Below are 19,725 nucleotides of genomic sequence, written 5' to 3'. Positions count from 1 at the left end.
TTAGCAAAATTGGGGTATTTGTTCTTACTAATTGATCACTATTTAAGCAACCAATTGTGATTTCATTTTCTGACTCCGTTCCTAGGCGGTAACAAATTCTATTTACCAATTTATGTGCACTACATATTCTTTTGCCATGTTCTGAATAAATAATACCTTTCCACCTTTTAAACATGATATGTTGGATGCATAGTGAACGATCTGTTTGTTACTAAGCATACCAAATTTCACTAGAAGGACTTGAAGCATGTCATAAACTTTGTTGATAATCTGACAGAGATAGCACAGCGTATGAACCCTGGATTTTGGATGGGATTAATTATACCTATGGTGCACACATTGAACAAGACCAATTGTGTGCACAAAACGTTGGTACAAAGTCTTATTTTTATGTTGATGCTCACAAACTATATATATCTATATATATATCTTCAATGATATGTTACAATTGGTTTTTATTCTACATTTCAATAGAAATTGCCCACTGTAGTTGTTCCTGGATCGATTTCCCGGCGTGGTTGAATTACACATGTGCATGCTAATAACGCCAAAGTGATTGCAATGTATTGCATTTCCCACGGAAATGGAACCATTCAAATCAACAAGTTCTCACTTGTTGTCGCAATGCATCCATATTGGAAAATTGGAGACACTATTCTACTCATGCTCTACCGAGGCACAGGAGGGCTCTTCCTTTTCATAGACGAGATGCCGAGTCGCCGTGATCAAGCTTCTTCCAGTGGATAGTTGTGGTTGTTGGCCCTCAGCCTCTTAAAATGTGTCAGTTGTTACTATGTTAAGTGTGTAGATATGGACAATATGGTTGTTGGCCCTTAGCCTCTTAAAATGTGATAGTTGTTACTATGTTAAGTATGTAGATATGGACCATATGGTTGTCAAAACCATGTTACGAAGATCGGGTCGAATAGTGTAAACACTATATATATGTTACTCAAATGTTGTTCGCCAAGTTCTTAAATTTTCATGGAAAGTATTAGTATTGTACACAGTTCATTGAGTTTAAGCGTGTGTCCGGTAGAGCGGTAGAGTAGAGGACGCACATGTTTTGGACGCCGCGATCAGCACCAATGTCCAGAAGGCGTTTGCATATTAATTGTACATATTGCAAATTCACACATGTGTTAACATAAGGAAACGTATGTGTAACTTACGAATAATCGCACACGAGTACTCGCAGTCACATCGTGTGCGATACTCCTAGTCACCGCAAGCAACTAGTTTCCAGTTTTCAAAGTTTTTCGTACACACATAATCACACACGAATTAACTGTAGTAACCGTCTATGTTGTAGTTTCTCATCACAAACATTTCATCTGAGTGGGCTTTTGCCGCATATTACACACATCTTGTTTACATGACTCGTTTGTATTCTTTTGGCTCATCGCAAACAATTCATCTATGTAAACTATATGCCGCATATCACACATATCTTGTTAAGTTGAACCGTTTCTGTTGTGTTCCCTAATCGAAAACAGTTCGTCCGAGTGAACCGTATGCCGTATATCACACACACTGTCGGTGTACAAAAGTAGGGGTCCTTTTTGTACCCCTTTACTTGTGTGCGGGCAGTCACAGCCAGACGCCTGCGGTCGCGCTTGGCGGGACAGAAGAGGAAGCAAAGACCCAAGACTACCAAAGCCGTGCTCGAGGCCAGAGGCATGAAGAGCAGAGGGGCGAGGTGAAACTCCCTCGGCAAGACCCTTGCCGAGGTGGCCTTCACGGCCCTAGCAAGAGCCTTGCCGAGGCGACTTGCCCAACACCAACAAGGCCGCCACCCTTGAGTCTAAGAGTCCCGACGCCATCGACCACATCTGAACCAAGGCTCTTGAGGCGCCTCCATGGTGGCATGCAGATCTTTGTGAAGACAAAGGGCCTGCGAGGCCTAGATAGGAACCAGGAAACAAGAAAACAGCAAGGCTCCTTGCTGAGGATGCCAACGAGGCCCCGGCAAGGCGCCTGCCAACGATACCCACGAGGCCCCGGCAAGACTCTTGTCGAGGGCGCCCACAAGGCCCCGACAAGAACCTTGCTGGGAAGATCAGCAAGTCCGTGACAAGGCCTTGCCGCCCCGTCGCCACCCCAGATCAGCGGTCGACCCACCAACTAAGAAGGTACCCACGTGGCAGTACGTGGCTCCTAAGCCAACTAGTCAAGAACCTACATGGTGGCATGTAGATCTTCGTGAAGACCCTGCCACCACGCCAGCTCAGCAGCCTGCCAGCCTACATGGCGCTGCATGCCTCGTTGGCCTGGATGCGTGTCGGAGCAAGGTGAAGCAGCGACGGACGGGACGGGCTTCGTTACTGTCCCCGATAAAGCAAGAGGACACCTAAGTAGCGCATTTAATGCATTTTGCCCCGTGATGTGAGGCGATAAACTCGACTACTGTACAACTTTCCACCTCCTGTGTGCCACTGTGGCAGCCCCTTTGACTATAAAAGGAGGCCCGTGGCGTATTATGAGAGGATTCAGACTTTTTGGACCCTGCACACTTTGTAGCTAGTCCAAGAACACTAGATAAACACAAACCGGCAGGAGTAGGGTATTACGCATGATTTACGGCCCGAACCTGGATAAACTCCCCCTGCGTTGATCTTCTAAACCCACTCTTTTTACAGCCCCGCGCCCCAGCAACAGTAGTAGGGATTCCTTGTGATCCCATAGGTGACGTTCCTGAACCCCGACATCTTTGGCGCGCCAGGTAGGGGGCGCAAGCTATGAAAATCCGGTTTGGAAGTTAGCGCATCGACTTCATCATCACCATGGCCCCCAAGAAAAAGGGGATCACAACGATCGGGTCGTCCGGAGCTGGCCCGTCCGCGCCAGCACGAGCAGGCAACCGGGTGGCCACGGATGGTGCCAAAGACGTGGCCCGCGAGCATCCACGACATCCTAGCAATCGGAGCTAGGCAAGCGGCTCGTTTGGATCCGAGACGACGAGCCGCGTGCCGCTGGGTCCGGGGCGGGGACGTGCTACCCACGGGCGCCGCGGCAACCTCTACAGCGCCCAGCTGGCACCCACGCTGCGGCCTTCCCAGGCCGCACGCGATGAGCAACACCATGATGCCAGAGCTCCCGGGCACCGCCGCGGGAAGAGCCCTATGCCACACTCTCAGGGCGCACCAGGCCGGCGTACGCACACGGATGCCGGCGAAAGTGGCGTGCGACCACGAGACCGTGACAGAGCTCCTTCTAACTTGGTTAGAAGTCGGAGCGCGTCGCGGTCCACGCGGCTTTCGCCACCTCCCATGCCAGCAGAAGTGTTGGCGCGCGTGCAACTGCTCCTCGACTTCCCCCTGCTGCGGAGAAGCTCGACGAGTGGAGGGCCACCATCCAAAGCCTCATCAGCTTCACCAATAAAGATGAGCCGCTCCTAGCGGGACCCTTGTGCCGGTGTTCTGTCGAGCCAGTGCATGCCGGTGGTGGGAGGACCAGAGATGCTGCGACCATGGTGCACTCTCCTCCCCCACGGCCGCGACAGCAGCCACCGGCTCGTCGGGCCGACGCCTGTGACAACGTTTCCACAACATCATCCAACTCGCGAACCCGCTGTGACCAACATCGAGTTCTTCGAGAGCGAGCTCAGGAAGACGCTCGGACTACCATCGAGCGACGGAGGGAGGCGCTCCATCAGTCGGATCGGCGTGCGGGGCCTGCTATGGACCACCCAGCGCCGAGGGGCTTTGGCGACCTGCCTTACAAGGTGGGTTGTCCGGCCTTTACCCGAGAGCTGCGGCAGTTCCAGTGGCCCTCCCACCGCACAGTCAGGCCTGATGTTCGGGAAAAGTACAACGACAAGACTCACCCGTCGGAGTTCCTCGGCATCTACACCATCGTGATGAAAGCTGCTGGGGCTCACGACGACAAGGTGCTCGCCAACTACTTTCTGTTGGTGCTTAAGCCCAATGTCATGTCGTGGGGTATGCACCTGCCAGTGGATTCCATCTCTTCCTGGTCGGATCTGTGCCACGAGTTTATTGACGCCTTTACCGAAGGCCACCAAGCTCCTGGCCAGGCAAGTGACTTGCATGTCATCCCCCAGAAGGATGGCGAGTCCCGGCGCAAGTACATACAGAGAATCAGCCATGTGTTGTACACCATCCAAGATGTTCATCCCGCCGCTGTCATCAGTGCGTTCCATCAGAACGTACGCAACCATAAGATGCGTGAAGAGCAGGCAATGAGCAAGGTCAAGGATGTAACCGAACTTTATGTTCTGGCAGATAGATGTTCTCAGGCTGAAGAAGGAAGGAAGTACCCCGGCGAGGATGCCGGTGCGGAAACCGACTCCGCGGACAAAGACGTTGCCGTCCCGACGAACAAGGGCTGGTGCCGCAACAGGAAGCGTAAGGGCAAGATTGTGCTTGCCGTTGAGGGATCCGGCGACCCCGACGCCACCAAGAAGGCCAAGGCTGACGACCACGGAAAGGAGGTTGCCGGGTGCACCGCCTACCGGGCCATGGCGGCCGCCGACAAGCCAGGAGGCTCCGACAAGCAGTACTGCAAGATCCACCGCACCAAGGGCCATGACCTCCAGAACTACCGACAGGTTGAGCTGCTTGCAGAAAACCAGAAGGCTGAATATGGAAGGCGGGACAAGGAGAAGGGTCAGGATGGTGCTGAGGGGTCCGACAAGAAGCATGGCAGCCAAGGAGGTCACCGCCGCAAAGATAATCAACAAGAGAGGCCTGCTCGGGGGCCACGATAAGAAGGGGGAAGATGATTATCACGACGAGGACGACGAGTCCGGTGAGCACGAGTTCCAAAAAGCTAAAGAGGCCATGTGCGTCGACGGTGGCGCCTCGTTGCACACCTCTCATTGCCAACTAAAACAGTGGGCACGAGAGGTCGCTGCGGCGGAGCCATCGATCAATGCCCAGAAGCCACTAAAGTGGTCCAGCACGCCCATCATTTTTGACACCGAGGATCACCCTGATCGCACAACTGTGGTCGGGTGTTTGCCGTTGTTGGTTTCACCAACAATACGCAACCTCAAGTGACAAAAGTGCTGGTTGACGGTGGGGCCGGTTTGAACTTGATCCCGCCCGCTGTGATCAAGAGGCTGCAGATTCCTAATGGAGATCTCGAGGAGACGGGCGCGTTTCAAGGGGTCAACCCGGGAAGGAGACAGCCAGAAGGAAAAATCATGCTGCCCATTACATTTGGCGGCGAGCTGAACTATAGGATGGAGAAGATCATTTTCGATGTCGCCAAGATCCCCTTGCCATACAATGGGATTCTTGGCCGCCCAGCGCTGGCCAAGTTCATGGCGGCATCACACTACGCCTACAACACACTGAAGATGTCAAAGCCGCTGACCATCATCACCGCCCCCTCTGACAAGAAAGACGCGCTCATCTGCGCCGACCAACTCTACCGAGAGGCAGTTGCAGCAACTGCCGCCAAGGCACTTGCTCCTGCCGCTCAAGCCCCGGGAAGGAAGAACGCCTGCAGGTCCTCTGCCAGCAAGAGCCCTTTCGGCGAGACCTCTTCCGGCAAGACCTCTTGCACCCGCTCCGGCAAGCGCGCCTCTTCGGAGTGCTACGCTCTCGTTGAGGACGTGCCAGAGAGCTCCACCAGCAAGAGCAAGAAATCCAAGGCTGCACGACCAGAAACCAAGAAGGTGTCCGTCAAGGAGGACGACACGGGTGGGGCTTTTCACTATAAGCTACACCCTCAACAGCAAATAGGAAAGCGCGCTCGTTACCTTCCTGTGGGCGAATGTTGATGTGTTTGCATGGAAAGCATCTGACATCCTCGGCGTTCCTAGTGAGGTGATTGAGCACCGTCTTGCTGTCTGTCCTCATGCATGGCCCGTGTAACTGCATCTAGTGCCCCTTAGTAATTTTGGTGTATTGAAGACTTATAGGTTAAGGGACTGATGCGTTTGTGAGTGTACACAGGTCTATAAGTCTATGAGGAGTTTGATATTTACAGTGAAAGTCGACCCCTAAAAATGAAGTTCTTCGATTGAAGACTTTGGATTTCTGAAGACTTTGTAAGTGAAGAAATTGGTGTAATCCTGAAGACTTGGTATTCATTCGAGGAACATGGAGCATGAAGGCTTTTGTTTTCGTAGTTTCATTTTCTCTTTCTTCAGTCATAGGAAACACCGTACTGTTAAAGGGGGTCGAGGAAATACTAAGGAAAAATTTCTATGTGATGCTCAACTCAAAATCCTACACCTAACAATCCCTTCGAGTGAAGCCATTGGAAATCTCATACAGTTCAGTCATATTCTTCAGTGACAGAGACGAAGTTCTTCTGTTCTGTGAGGAATTTGTTCTGACCGAGGAGTTAGGAATTCGCCAGTGCGGATTGCCTACACAGTGAGGAACATGATAGCCCTGAGGAATTTGATACTCAAAATTCCGACCATTGCTGTGCTATGCGCCAGCTATCTCAAAATATCTACCCACCTAACGGTCATATCATTGAAGGGCATTTATGTCTTATCATGTTGGGCTGCTCCCTAGGCTATAAATAGGCACCCCCTACAACTACTAGCTAGTTGGCTGCTCCGAGAGAAACTGACACTTTTCATTTGAGAGCATCCCATCCTCTAAGGACTTTGAGTGAAAATCATCAAGTGAGTAAAACACAAACCCAAACACCTACAAACCCAAAGTGATTGAGCATCACTGAAGAGATTGATGCTGCGTGGATTCGACGCTTGTTACCTTTGAAGACTGTGCATCTTCCAAACAGTTAGGCGTCATGGTCTAGAGCATCCAAGAGGAAATTGTAAATCGCCGAGTGACCGAGTCTGTGAAGATTTGGAAGTCACCTGAAGACATACCCATCAGTGATTGGGCGAGGTCTGTGTGACCTTAGCTCAAGGGGAATACAGTGAGGACTGAGTGTCCTGAGCTGTGTGTTCAAGACTGGGTGTCCGGGACTGTGTGTCCTCAGGTTTAAATACCTAGCCGCCCTAACCAGACGTACAACTGTCACAACAGTTGGAACTGGTCTACCAAATCATTGTCTTCACCAAGCTACATCGTTCCATTTCCTCAACCCTTCCATTTCCTAATTTTTGTGTTGTGTGATTGTTCATATCTGTTTGAAGGCTTTGACTAAAGACTTTCTCTATTTCCGCAGTTCAATTTCTTCAGTCTGTTTGTCTTATCTTGTGTTATCCTGTGTTTACGCTTTCTGTACTCTGTGCTTGTTTTCATTTCATCATGAAGACCATGCTCATGCACTATTATGTTTACTTCTGAGTACTTATTCCGCCGCAAGTAGTTCTTCACTCAGGAATTTCCTCACCCTGAAATTCCTCAGTGAAGAATTCACAAAAATCGCCTATTCAGCCCCCTCTAGTCGATATAACACACTTTCAATTGGTATCAGAGCAAGGTACTCCCTTGTTCTGTGTGATTTTGGTTTAACCACCTGGAGTTTTAGTTATGTCGACCACAAGAATGAAGACTATGACTTGCCCCATCTTTGACGGTCATGATTATCCCAAGTGGAAGGCCATGATGAAGAAGCGCCTCATGGCGATGAACAGTGAACTATGGACCGTCACCGAGATTGGTCTTACTGACCTATGCAAGATGGCGGATGCTGATGATATTCGCAAATACACACTTCTCAACCTCACAGCGAAGGACATCATCTACTCCAGCTTGTCACAAAATCAGTTCAGGAACGTTATGCATCTCAGCCATGTGAAACTCATCTAGGACCGACTCTCTGAGGTCTATGAGGGTCATCGATCTAACCATGAACCCTGGTTCGAAGAATTCATGGAATCGCGCAAGGCTATGACCTTCGATCCAGAATCATCATCCTCTGCACCATGTCTTATGGCAAAAGGTGCCAAGGTAACTGAATGCTACTTATCTGAGTCCAGTGATGATGAATCTGGTGATGAATTTGGACCCAATTATGTCAAACTTGCTTCCCTTGCCACTAAACAACAAAGAGCTTTGGAAAAAGTTCAATACATGCTGGATAAAAGCGATGATATGCTGGGTGAGGCAGTGGATCGCACTAAAATCTTGACTGAAAATCTTCAGAGACTTCAGTCCAAGTTTGACAATCTTCAAGGTCATCATAACACTCTCCTATTTGATCATGAGAAGCTTTCTTATGAATTTCTTCAAAGAAAGCAAGATCTTGAGCAGTTAAGAGTGAGTTATGAAGATCTTCAGAAGGAGCGTGATTCATTACTTGCTCAACAGACCGGTGCTACTCAGGATGAATTTGTTCCTCCATGTTTGAAGTGCATTGAACGTGAAACTGCTAATTCTTCACCTGAATGCTCAAATACTTACATTGCTGCAAATTCTTCAACTGCCTTTGCTATCACTAATTCCTCATCTGAGGACATTGCTAGTATCACTAATGATGCAGGGCTGAAGGAACTGTATATGACAGGCATGTACAAAAGCCTCAAAGGGCATCGGGCTCTTTGTGATGTGCTTAAAAAGCAGATCCTCAACAGGAACCCTAGGAAAGAGGGTATTGCATTTGAGAGGAAACTCAATGCTGATGGGACCTACTGGAAACCTGAGCAGTATCCCAAAACCTCATGGGTTGCTGCAAAGGGACCTTTAGTGGATCCATCTACTTTATCTGGCTTTACATGTGAATCTTCATATTCTTCTGATGAATCAATTGACTCCAACTATAAACTGTTCAAAAATCAGAACAGTGAAGTATTTGCTAGATATGTTGGCACTAACTGCAGGAACGGTTCTCCTATGAAGAAAATCCGGGTTCCCAAAATATGCCTTGAAAATCTTCAGGTGAATGTCATCATGACACCACCTGTGAAGAATAGGAACCCCAGATCAAATTCTTCATATGGACCAAATTCTTCATATGGATCCAAGTCCTCATACGGACCAAACTCCTCACATGGATCAAAGTCCTCATATGAGCATCATCGTGCTAACCCGTCTGTTTCGCAGGTAAGATCTAAGGATTATGGATATGTGCATTATTCTTCAAATCATTATGTTCAGAAGTCCTCGAAGAATTTCTCTGCTTACTCTTATGCTTACCCTAATCCCTCTTATGTGAAACGAAGTGGATTGGCATCTATGCCACCCTTCTCTTATGGAGCTCGTAGAATGATGAACTCTTTGCCACCCATTCAGATGTGGGTGGTGAAGAAAAAGAACTAATCTCTTATGCAGGGACAGGTCTCCAGACAAACTTAATCGTCTGAAGAATTTGCTGGAGACCTGAATGTCCTTGAAAGGACGCAAGCTAATCATGAAGAAATGAATTTTCATTTCTCACATCCTTATACTGCTTTATCTGTTCTATTGCTTGATGAAATTGATCTGATCAAATTGATACCATATTCTTCACTGATGAAGTATATGAGTTCGTAAGTTGGACTAATTCATCTGCAGGATGATCAACCCAAGGCCACTGAGTGGGTCCTCAATAGTGGATGTACAAATCACATGACTGGTGACATGAGCTTATTCATGGACTCTGCTTTATCTCCATCACATCAGAAGCATATCACCTAAGCTGACAAAGGCAAAAGCAAGGTATTGGATCTAGGTAAGGTTGCAATCTCAAAGGATTGGCACATGGACAAAGTCATGCTTGTCGAGTCCTTAGGGTTCAACCTCATGTCTGTCTCAATGCTTTGTGATCTTGATATGGTTGTTGTCTTTGGCAAGTATCGTTGTGTTGTGATCATGGAAGCTGACAATTACAAAGTCTTCGAAGGATTTAGGAGAGGAGTTCTGTATATTGTTGATTTCTATACAGGACCACAACCTGCTACATGTCTACTTGCAAAAGCTTCAGAAGGCTGGCTATGGCATCGACGACTTGGTCATGCTGGCATGAGGAATCTGCACACGCTCGCGAAGAAGAAGCATGTCATTGGCATTGAAAATGTCAAATTCCTCAATGATCACTTATGCGGAGCCTGTGAAGCTGGAAAGATGACCAAGGCCAAGCATCCAGCAAAGACTATCATGACTACTACTCGACCATTTGAATTGCTTCACATGGATCTCTTTGGCCCTACTCACTATGCCACATTTACCAATGCTGCATCTTTATATGGCTTTGTCATTGTTGATGATTATTCTCGATATACATGGGTCCATATTATCACTTACAAAACTGAAGTGCAGGAAGCCTTCAAACGATTTTCCTCGAGGGCTTCAACCAACTTTTGTGTGAAGATCAAGCACATCAGAAGTGATAATGGAACTGCGTTCAAGAACACTAGCCTTGATGACTATCTTGATGAACTTGGTATTACTCATGAGTTATCTGCTCCTTATACTCCTCAGCAAAATGGCGTCATGGAGAGTAAGAATAGGACTCTTGTTGAGATGACCCACACTATGCTTGATGAGTACAAGACGCCTCCCCGCTTCGGGCCTGAGGCTATTGATACTGCGTGCCACATCATCAACAGGGTATATCTTCACAAATTCTTCAAGAAGACAGCATATGAACTTCTCACTGACAAGAAACCCGATGTGAGTTATTTCAAAGTCTTCGGTGCTAAATGTTGGATTAGAGATCCTCATCACAATTCTAAATTTGAACCGAAAGCACATGAAGGTTTTATGCTCGGTTATGGTAAGGACTCGCACACCTACAGAGTCTTCAACACCTGTCATCACAAGGTTGTTGAAACTGTAGATGTGCGGTTCGATGAGACTAATGGCTCACAAAGAGAGCATCTACGTCCTGTGACAGATGAAATACCTCCTGAGGAATCTATTAAGTTCAAGGCTACTGAGGATGTCATTCCTACTGAAGAATCTGCTGATGAAGTCATTCCAGAACATGAAGAACGTCATGCTGGTGCACCTAAAGAAAATGGTGCAGAAGAAAATACTGTTCAAATTCCGCAACGATAACCCACTCATCCTCGCGTTGCAAATGAAGTGCAAATTGAGAAAATCATCAGTGACATCAACATTCCAAGTCCTCTCACATGCTCAAGAGCTTCACATTTATCTAACTTTTGTGGGCACTTTGCTTTCGTTTCTAGCACAGAGCCCACTAAGGTAGATGAAGCATTTCTGGAGACTGAGTGGATTCAAGCTATGCAAGAGGAATTACATCAATTCGAGCTCAACAACGTCTGGGAACTGGTCAAACATCTAGATCCTCGCAAGCACAATATCATCAGCACAAAGTGAATCTACCGCAACAAGCAAGATGAAAATGGCCTTGTGGTGAGGAATAAGGCACGGCTTGTAGCTCAAGGCTACACACAGGTTGAAGGAATTAATTCTGATGAAACTTTTGCACCTGTTGCTAGACTTGAAGCTATTCACATATTACTTGCTTATGCTAACCATCATGATATCATATTATATCAAATGGATGTGAAAAGTGCATTCCTCAATGGTAAGCTTGAGGAAGGAGTATATGTTGCTCAGCCCCCAGGTTTTGAAGATCCAAAGCATCCTGACAAAGTCTTCAGACTCAATAAGGCCCTCTATGGCCTCAAGCGGGCCCCACGGGAGGGGTATGATACTTTGAAGGAATTCCTCATGAAGAAAGGCTTCAAACCCGGTTCACTTGACCCAACTCTTTTCACTAAATATTATGATGGTGAATTGTTTGTGTGCCAAATATATGTTGATGATATTATCTTTGGCTGTACTGACCAACGTTATACTAATGAATTTGGTTATATGATGAGGGAGGAATATGAAATGTCTATGATGGGAGAATTGAAATTCTTCTTAGGTCTTCAAATTCGCCAACAACGCAATGGCATATTCATATCTCAGGAGAAATACCTCAAGGATGTACTGAGGAAATTCGGCATGCAAGACTGCAAAGGAGTCAAAATCCCTATGCCCACAAATGGTCATTGAGGGAGTCCTGGATTAGGGGGTATCCGGACAGCCGGATTATATCCTTTGGCCGGACTGTTGGACTATGAAGATACAAGATTGAAGACTTCATCCCGTGTCCGGATGGGGCTCTCCTTGGCGTGGAAGGCAAGCTTGGCAATACGGATATTTAGATCTCCTTCCTGGTAACCAACTCTGTGTAACCCTAGCCCCCTCTGGTGTCTATATAAACCAGAGGGTTTTAGTCCGTAGGACAACATACAATCATACCATAGGCTAGCTTCTAGGGTTTAGCCTCTCTGATCTCGTGGTGGATCAACTCTTGTACTACTCATATTACCAAGAATAATCAAGCAGGACGTAGGGTTTCACCTCCATCAAGAGGGCCCGAACCTGGGTAAAACATCGTGTCCCCTGCCTCCTATTACCATCCACCTTAGACGCATAGTTCAGGACCCCTTACCCGAGATCCGCCAGTTTTGACACTGACATTGGTGCTTTCATTGAGAGTTCCTCTATGTCGTCATCATTAGGCTTGATGGCTCCTTCAATCATCGATAGCCATGCAGTCTAGGGTGAGACTTTTCTCCCTGGACAGATCTCAGTATTCAGCGGCTCCGCACTGCGGGCCAACTTGCTTGGCCATCTGGAGCAGATCGAGAGCTACGCCCCTGGATATCAGGTCAAATTTGGAAACTTAAACTACACAGCCAACATCCACGGAGACTTGATCTTCGACGGGTTCGAGCCCTTGCTGAGTGCGCCGCACAGTCACGATGAGCATGATTTAGCTCTACCATCGGACAGTGTTCGGGAGATCGCACCGGCGACCGCTCCGACACTCAATTCGGAGCCAATTGCACCATCCAGGGACTAGTGGATAGACCCCGCCATGGAGGCTGCATTTTCATCGGCGATCGAGCCGAGTATCAACCTTACCCTTCACAAGAGCCGTGGCACCAAACTGCCAGATTCTTCCCCGGCCACGGACTCTGAACCGCCTGCGCCCGTGCCTATCGGATCCGACTAGGCGCCGATCATGGAGTTCACCTCCGCGGATATCTTTCAGCACTCTCCCTTCGGCGACATACTGAGCTCATTAAGGCCTCTCTCCCTGTTAGGAGAGTCCTGGCCGAACTACATTCGGCAGGATTGGGATGCGGATGACGAAGAAATTCGCTGCCCACCCACCACCCACTTAGTAGTCACTGCCGATGATTTGACCGACATGCTCGACTTCGACTCCGAAGACATCGACGGTATGGACGACGATGCAGGAGACGAACAGGAACCACTGCCCACAGGGCACTGGACGCCCACTTCATCATATGATGTATACATGGTGGACACACCCAAAGAAAACGACGACGAGGAACGGAAGGACGCAGCGAAGGGTTGTTCCCTCGAGAAGCAGTCAAAGCGGAGGCGTAAGCGCCGCTCGAAATCCCGCCTCGGCAGAAACAGCGATCATATAGACCCAGCGATAGAGCAGGGTGAACCATCGCCCAACCATGGCAACATGGAGAATCAAACCGAACAACCCGACTCCGTCGAAGATAACAGTCCGGACGATATCACACCGGACAGGCACCCGGAGCAACAGAATGCCCATCAAAGGCTTGTTGCCACTGCGAGGAGTCTGAAAAAGCAGAAGCAAAGGCTCAGGGCTGCACAAGACACACTCAGAACCAGATGGAGTGAAGTACTTAACACTGCAGCGAAGTACGACGGTAATCGCCACACCAAGAGCTACCCGACACTACTAGGAAAAGGCCTACTAATGGTGCACCAGTTTTGCCTACTAATGGCACACTACTGGTGCACCATTAGTATCACGCCACTAGTATTTCTTACTAATGGCGCACCACTGGTGCGCCATTAATATCTGGTATACTAATGGAGCACCACGCAATGCGCCATTAGTATAGAACACCATGCGCCATTAGTATGCCTCCTAGGGGGCCATATTTAACAATGTGCTTTGGCATACTAATGGCGCACTGTTGGGTGATGCGCCATTAGTATACTTTGGCATACTAATGGCGCACTCTGTAGTGATGCGCCACTAGTATGAATATTAGGTTTTATTTTTTTTACTTTTCTGATTTTTGCACAGGTTACAAAATATATTATTTGACAGAATATAGACAGCAGCACACATCAACATCAGATTCATCGAATACAATAGAAGATTAGTCTCCGAATACAATTCATCATATTAGTCTCCGAATTCAAAAGACCGAACAAAGATAAAACATTACAAGTCTCGAGACCACGAGTATCGAGTTTGTCTTCACATTACAAGTCGATATCGATCATGTAAACTACCATCACATAGAAGAGAGCTGCGGTCATCACGATGAGCATCATCGCGATGAAACTGGTCTTCATCCAGTTCCTCCAACGCTCCCTCCTCTCTCCCGCTAGATAGCGGGCGTATCTAGATTCCGCCTCCGCCCTAGTGGTGTACCCTTTGTAACTGTTACCGCTGAAACGGTGAACCTGTCTCCGACACTCCTCCCAGTCGTCGTAGACTCCGGGAACCTTACCCTTGTACACGACATACGACGGCATCTCTATGCACAAGCCAAACAACAAACAATACATACATAAGCAATATATAAGTATGCAACAAAAGGATCGGAAGATAAAAGCAAGACATTAATAGCACGATTCATGGTCCTACTAATAAATAACATCGATTACATCTAAGTTGAACGACTGTCCAAACCAAAGAGACATACAATTCATTAAAGTTTAATTACAACATGAGCCAATCAATGTTTTAGAACTACACATCACTACTTTCGACTCGACTCATGGGACGGGAGCGTGGATGAAGCCGCCGTCTGTCGTGATGGTCATGAAATCGCGGGCGTTGCTAGCCTGCATTTGTAGCGTTCCGTCTATCTCACTGTTGGACGGTTGATATCTGAGGAAGAACTGCCTCATGGTATGAAGGACATCTTGATGTATGATGTCCGCAAACTCCGACTGGATGCGAAAGAATTCTTGTCTGATGTCCGCGTCCTGGATTGCCGACAAGCTCACGACCCAATCTTTGAGATTATCTGGTAGCAGAAGGTGATGAAGGTCCCTTACGATCGCCCGCATGTGATGGAGGGCGTAGTAGGCATCCTTCTGACCGCCATGCGGTTGCTTGACGCAGCAGAACGTCGTATTGTGGGTGAACACGTGCTTGCCGTACTTACGAACTGCCTTGGTGAAGGTGCCTCCAGATTTGGCGTAGCCGAGGAGAACATCATCAAGAACTTTCTTGATATCTGTGTAGTCTATCTTGGAGTCACGGTTCGGGTCGAAATACGTGGCCATGGAATATTTTGGGCTTAAGAGGATGAGTGTGCAATGTGTCTCACTGCACAGAACACGGAATGTTAGAAAAAAAAAGAACGATCGAAATCTAAGAAATCATATGTTACGGGGCGGTTAAGGGATGACTTACTCGGGAAAGTAAGCCACAAGGAAGTTATCCTTATCTGGGTTTGCCAGAATGACGCCTTCGAGGTGTGAACTCGCGACTTGGTGGTCCCCAGCGCTGCTCAAGAGCTTCGCACGCATGTAGAAGGGGTCGACTATCACGATGTTCGGGGTCTTGTCTCTAATGATCCACATCTCCATACTCAGCAAAAACAGCCGAACGAAGGTGTAGTGCAGCGGATGAAGGTTAAACATAGCAAAGATGTCATCAAACCGCATGACGATCGTACCCCCGATGTCGGCATCCACAAAGCCCTTGCCCGCTGGCACCTTGGCCACGAAAACCGGGTATGCCACATCATTCTCTTTGAGACACCGCTTCTCCAAAGAAAGAACACTGTCATGCAGACTCCGCATAGCACCGGTTGCAGCATTGAGCATATTTGTCGGTAGCATCGCCCTACCCGCCACATGCACCCTCCTCAAGATATCCTTAGGTGAAGGTGGCCCGTCCTGAGCACGGATCGTACTCGGTGCTGGCTGGCTCGCACCGGCGCCCTTTTTAGTCTTCCGTTTCTGGCTCTTCTTCTTGATCTGCTGTAATGGGACCGAGTTCTGCTCACAGACCGCCTTCTTGAGCGTGTTGGGGCTGATAATATTTCGCACCTCAGCTATCTGAGGCTCGGTGAAGGCGGCAGCTGGAGGTGTCTCCTGAGAACTGAATGCCAGACGATGCCTGTTGCAACTGTGTTTCTCTGCCGTACCAGCTAGATCATGGTCGTCTTGGTTGGGTTCTTGAGAAGGAGGCCCGCAGAACTCGTCACCGTACCCATGTTTGGCAAAGTACTTATCGACGTTGGTAAATGTACCGTCGTCGTTGTCGTCGTCGTCCGGATCCTGTGCCATATGCATGTCCGGATCCTGTGCCATAGGGATGTCCGACATGTCCGGTAGCGTTGCGGCGTTCTTGCCATGGCTTGGCGCCGGCACGACTGGCGGTCTTGTCTGTGGGGTGCTGTCCCCTGCCCCTAAACGAATCTGGCTCTTCGGCCAAAGCAGGGGCCAGCTTACGCAGGCGCTGAGGGTCATCTCATCTTCTTCGTCGGCCCCAGCGGGTTGAATCGGAGGTAACAGCTCGTCGCAGCCTGGAAGCACCCGAACCACTTCAACCCTATACACTGTGGGTGGCATCGGATTACCGTGGAACACGGGGTTGCCCGGTTGAACGATTCTGCCCTTGGCGATATCGACCAACTCGCCACCCACGAAGTGCAGGAGAGTGCAAGGAACATCGGCGGCGCCCTGCGAAAACATGTAGGGCATCAGGGATGCCCAGTCAAAGGCAAGGAGGTGAAGTCATCGGCCGAGAGGCTTGGTTACTGTGATGCCGTCGAGCTTGGCTAATGTCGAGGCACCGCCAATGGCGGGCGTGCAACTGACGGAGGGGCCGCTTACTAGCGAGGTGCCGGCCGGCGTACACCCGGGTGCATTAAGCTCCAATGCCCGTGCCGGCGCTGGAGACACGAATACCACCTCCGCCAGAGACACCAATGGCGCCGCCTGCGCGTTGTGTGAGTTGCTGGCCGTGAAGCTGGGAACCGGGGGAGGCCCCTGTTGGCCGCCCGCAATCCACGTCGTCAGCCCATGAATCAACGTAGGCACCATGGCGTTGAGCTTCGTTCCCAGTTGTTGTTCCACTTGCTCTTGGAAAAGCTCCGGAATCCGTGCCACTTGTGCCTTGAGTGCTTCAACCTCGCGCGACTGGCTTTCCGAGCTGGTCTTTTTCTCCTTTCGCCCACCAGCGGTATAGTATGACGACCATTTTGTGGACAAGCCTTTGTCGGCCACACGACCAGCTAACGTCGGCTTACTGAGCTTATCCTTGTTTCTCATTACGTTCAACGCCCTATTCAAAGGGGTGTCGAAAGGGGAGCTCTGAGACGACCCCGCGCTACTGCTTTCTTTGTCCTACGGAAGGAACGTGGACCATTTAGAAATATTGGGGATTAATTAGAATGCAATCATATGGAGCTAATTACGCGGGGGTGTATTCCTTACTAGAAAAAGCTCAAGCTGCTTGGTCTTCGGATCCGTGGTAAGCTCCTTTGTTACCGGGTCCTCCTTGTACCGGGCCCTGAGAAAGTTCCTGGTCTGCTTGTCACTGTATTTCTCGAAGCGGGGTGGTAGGCCTTGCTCGGCACGCTCCGCGTCCTCCTTGTCCTATATAGGCTCCGCCACTCTGTAACCGTCGGGACCGAGTTGGTGGACCCCTAAGTTCAACTACCGCATTTCTTTCCCCCACCGACTTGATTCAGAGGTTGCGGGGCTCTTGCACTTGATCTTGAACTCCTTGTAGTCATCTTCGCTCATCAAAGGATATTTCGCCTTGATCTTGTCATAACTATCACCTTTATCAATCATTGCCTTCATCGTGCTTCTCCAAGTAGACAGGCTCGTGCTCATCTTCGTGAGGGCGGCACTGTTCACTTTATTCCCTGAGAAGCATGTGTTTGCAAACTCAGCGGGGAACTTGTATCGTTCGTGCAGCTTCGTGAAGAGGAGGCTGCGCAAATTCCCTCGGTCCTTATGCCTTAGGTTCTCGGTGTTGATCGATACGGTGCTCCGGAGAATGCACCCGAGCTGAACCGAGTACCCCTTGACTACTTGTTTGGGCGCCGTCAGATGCCCGTCGGAGTTCACTTCAGTAAATTCCTCCCTGGCGGTGCCGAGCACGCTCGGGCGCCGGTCCTTCCGTTGCCTCTTCGGTTGGCTGCCATCTGTGCGTGCGCTGCCATCATCAGTGGTGGCATCCTCGGCGGCGCCATCAGTGGTGTCATCCCCGACGCCACTAGTGGTTGTGTAGTCAGGATCGGTGTCTTCCGCGGCGTCCTCATAGCGGTGAGGTTCTTCCTCCAACTCCTGGGACAGCTCCGAGAATGGCTTGCCGCCCGAACCGCCGGCCTCATCGTTGTGGGCCATGTTTCGCTCTAAATAGAAAAAAGTTTGTTCAAAAAGTTGGTTATTATCAAGGAACAAGATCATGGTCTCATCATTTAGGGTTTGTCGACACCGAGGCATCCTAAAAGCTAAGCTTTTATCATTTAGGGTTTGTCGACGCCGAGGCACCCTAAAAGCCTAAGCGTACATCATTTAGGTTCTCATCGACACCGAGGCACCCTATAGAAGCCAAGTTAAGTTTCATCATTTAGGGTTTATCGATGCCGAGGCACCCTAGGTTGGGCCTAATCACTTGGCACTAATCACTTGGCTCTATTGCCACCTATGTTGGGTTTATCATCTAGGGTTTATTGATGCTAAGGAGAATTCTAAGTTGGGCCTAATCACTTGGCTCTATTGCCACCTATGGTTTAATGCAGCAAGAATGGCGGGGCAGTTGATCCTAGTTAACTAAGTACTAAGATACCCCGGCCCATGCATTAGTCGCAAGTACCCCATATGTCCTATTTTTAGCAAAGTCATGCTAAAATTCACGGAAAATTTCAGCATGACCTTTGCTGAAAATAGGACATATGGAGTACCTGAATTTGCCGGAACGGAAGTTAATCGACATTTCGACAAACTCAAGGGCCTCTCGGGGTACCTGCAAATTCATCACAACACAATGGTCAGAGACAAAACCCAGCAAACTAGCAAGATGATCATCATCTTTGCAAGTCATTACTTGTCAAATACAGAAGAAGGAACAATTTATTTGTGACATAGTTGGCCCATACAGAAGAAGCAACACCCTGCACTAGCCTAAAAACAAGTGAAGTTTCACCCATATAAGAACAACTTTATAAAATTAGAGAAGTTGCTATGTTTTTTCTACTGCTAGGAAAAACATCACTCATTGGAAATGAAAATCTCAGTACCAGCATTTTGAACTTTGAAATGAAATACAGTAGTAGTATTAGTAGTATATGGAGTAGTATCTTGTCTAGTAGTAGTATTAGTTGTATATGGAGTAGCAAGTTTTGCCCCAGAGACCGCAAAAGCTATGTTTTTTCTCAATTCAGATAGCTAAGTGGAAAACCACGTCAAGTTCTGTTTTAATACTCTATTTCTCAATGCATGCAATTGGTTTCATCTGGACTACATCATAGAACCACCGATAAAGGACACTGGAAAAATATATAGAGAAGCCTACGGTTCCTATCCTTGAGTAGCATTATTAGAGATGAGTAGATCTCCTAAAGGTGTCCTAAGCACCTGCTGTTACTCTTGGAAGCAATGCAAACATGTAAAAGTTATTATTGTTGACAATACTACTCAAATATCCAACTATCAGGACACAAGGCATGATAATCCATCTAATGTAATGAAATCTGAACTCAACCTGATCATGGTTCATGCCCTCAGACACATCAACACCTCAAGAATGCCATGACAAAAATGAAAAGGACCAAGACAATCACCACACAAGTGAAGAGAGAATTCGGGGCCTCTTTGACAAAAA

This window comes from Triticum urartu, chromosome 2A (genome assembly GCF_056163025.1).
Source record: "Triticum urartu cultivar PI428250 chromosome 2A, HENAU_Tu73, whole genome shotgun sequence".
NCBI lineage: Eukaryota > Viridiplantae > Streptophyta > Magnoliopsida > Poales > Poaceae > Triticum > Triticum urartu.
The sequence above is the reverse complement of the archived record's forward strand: the minus strand, read 5'-3'. Positions refer to the sequence as shown.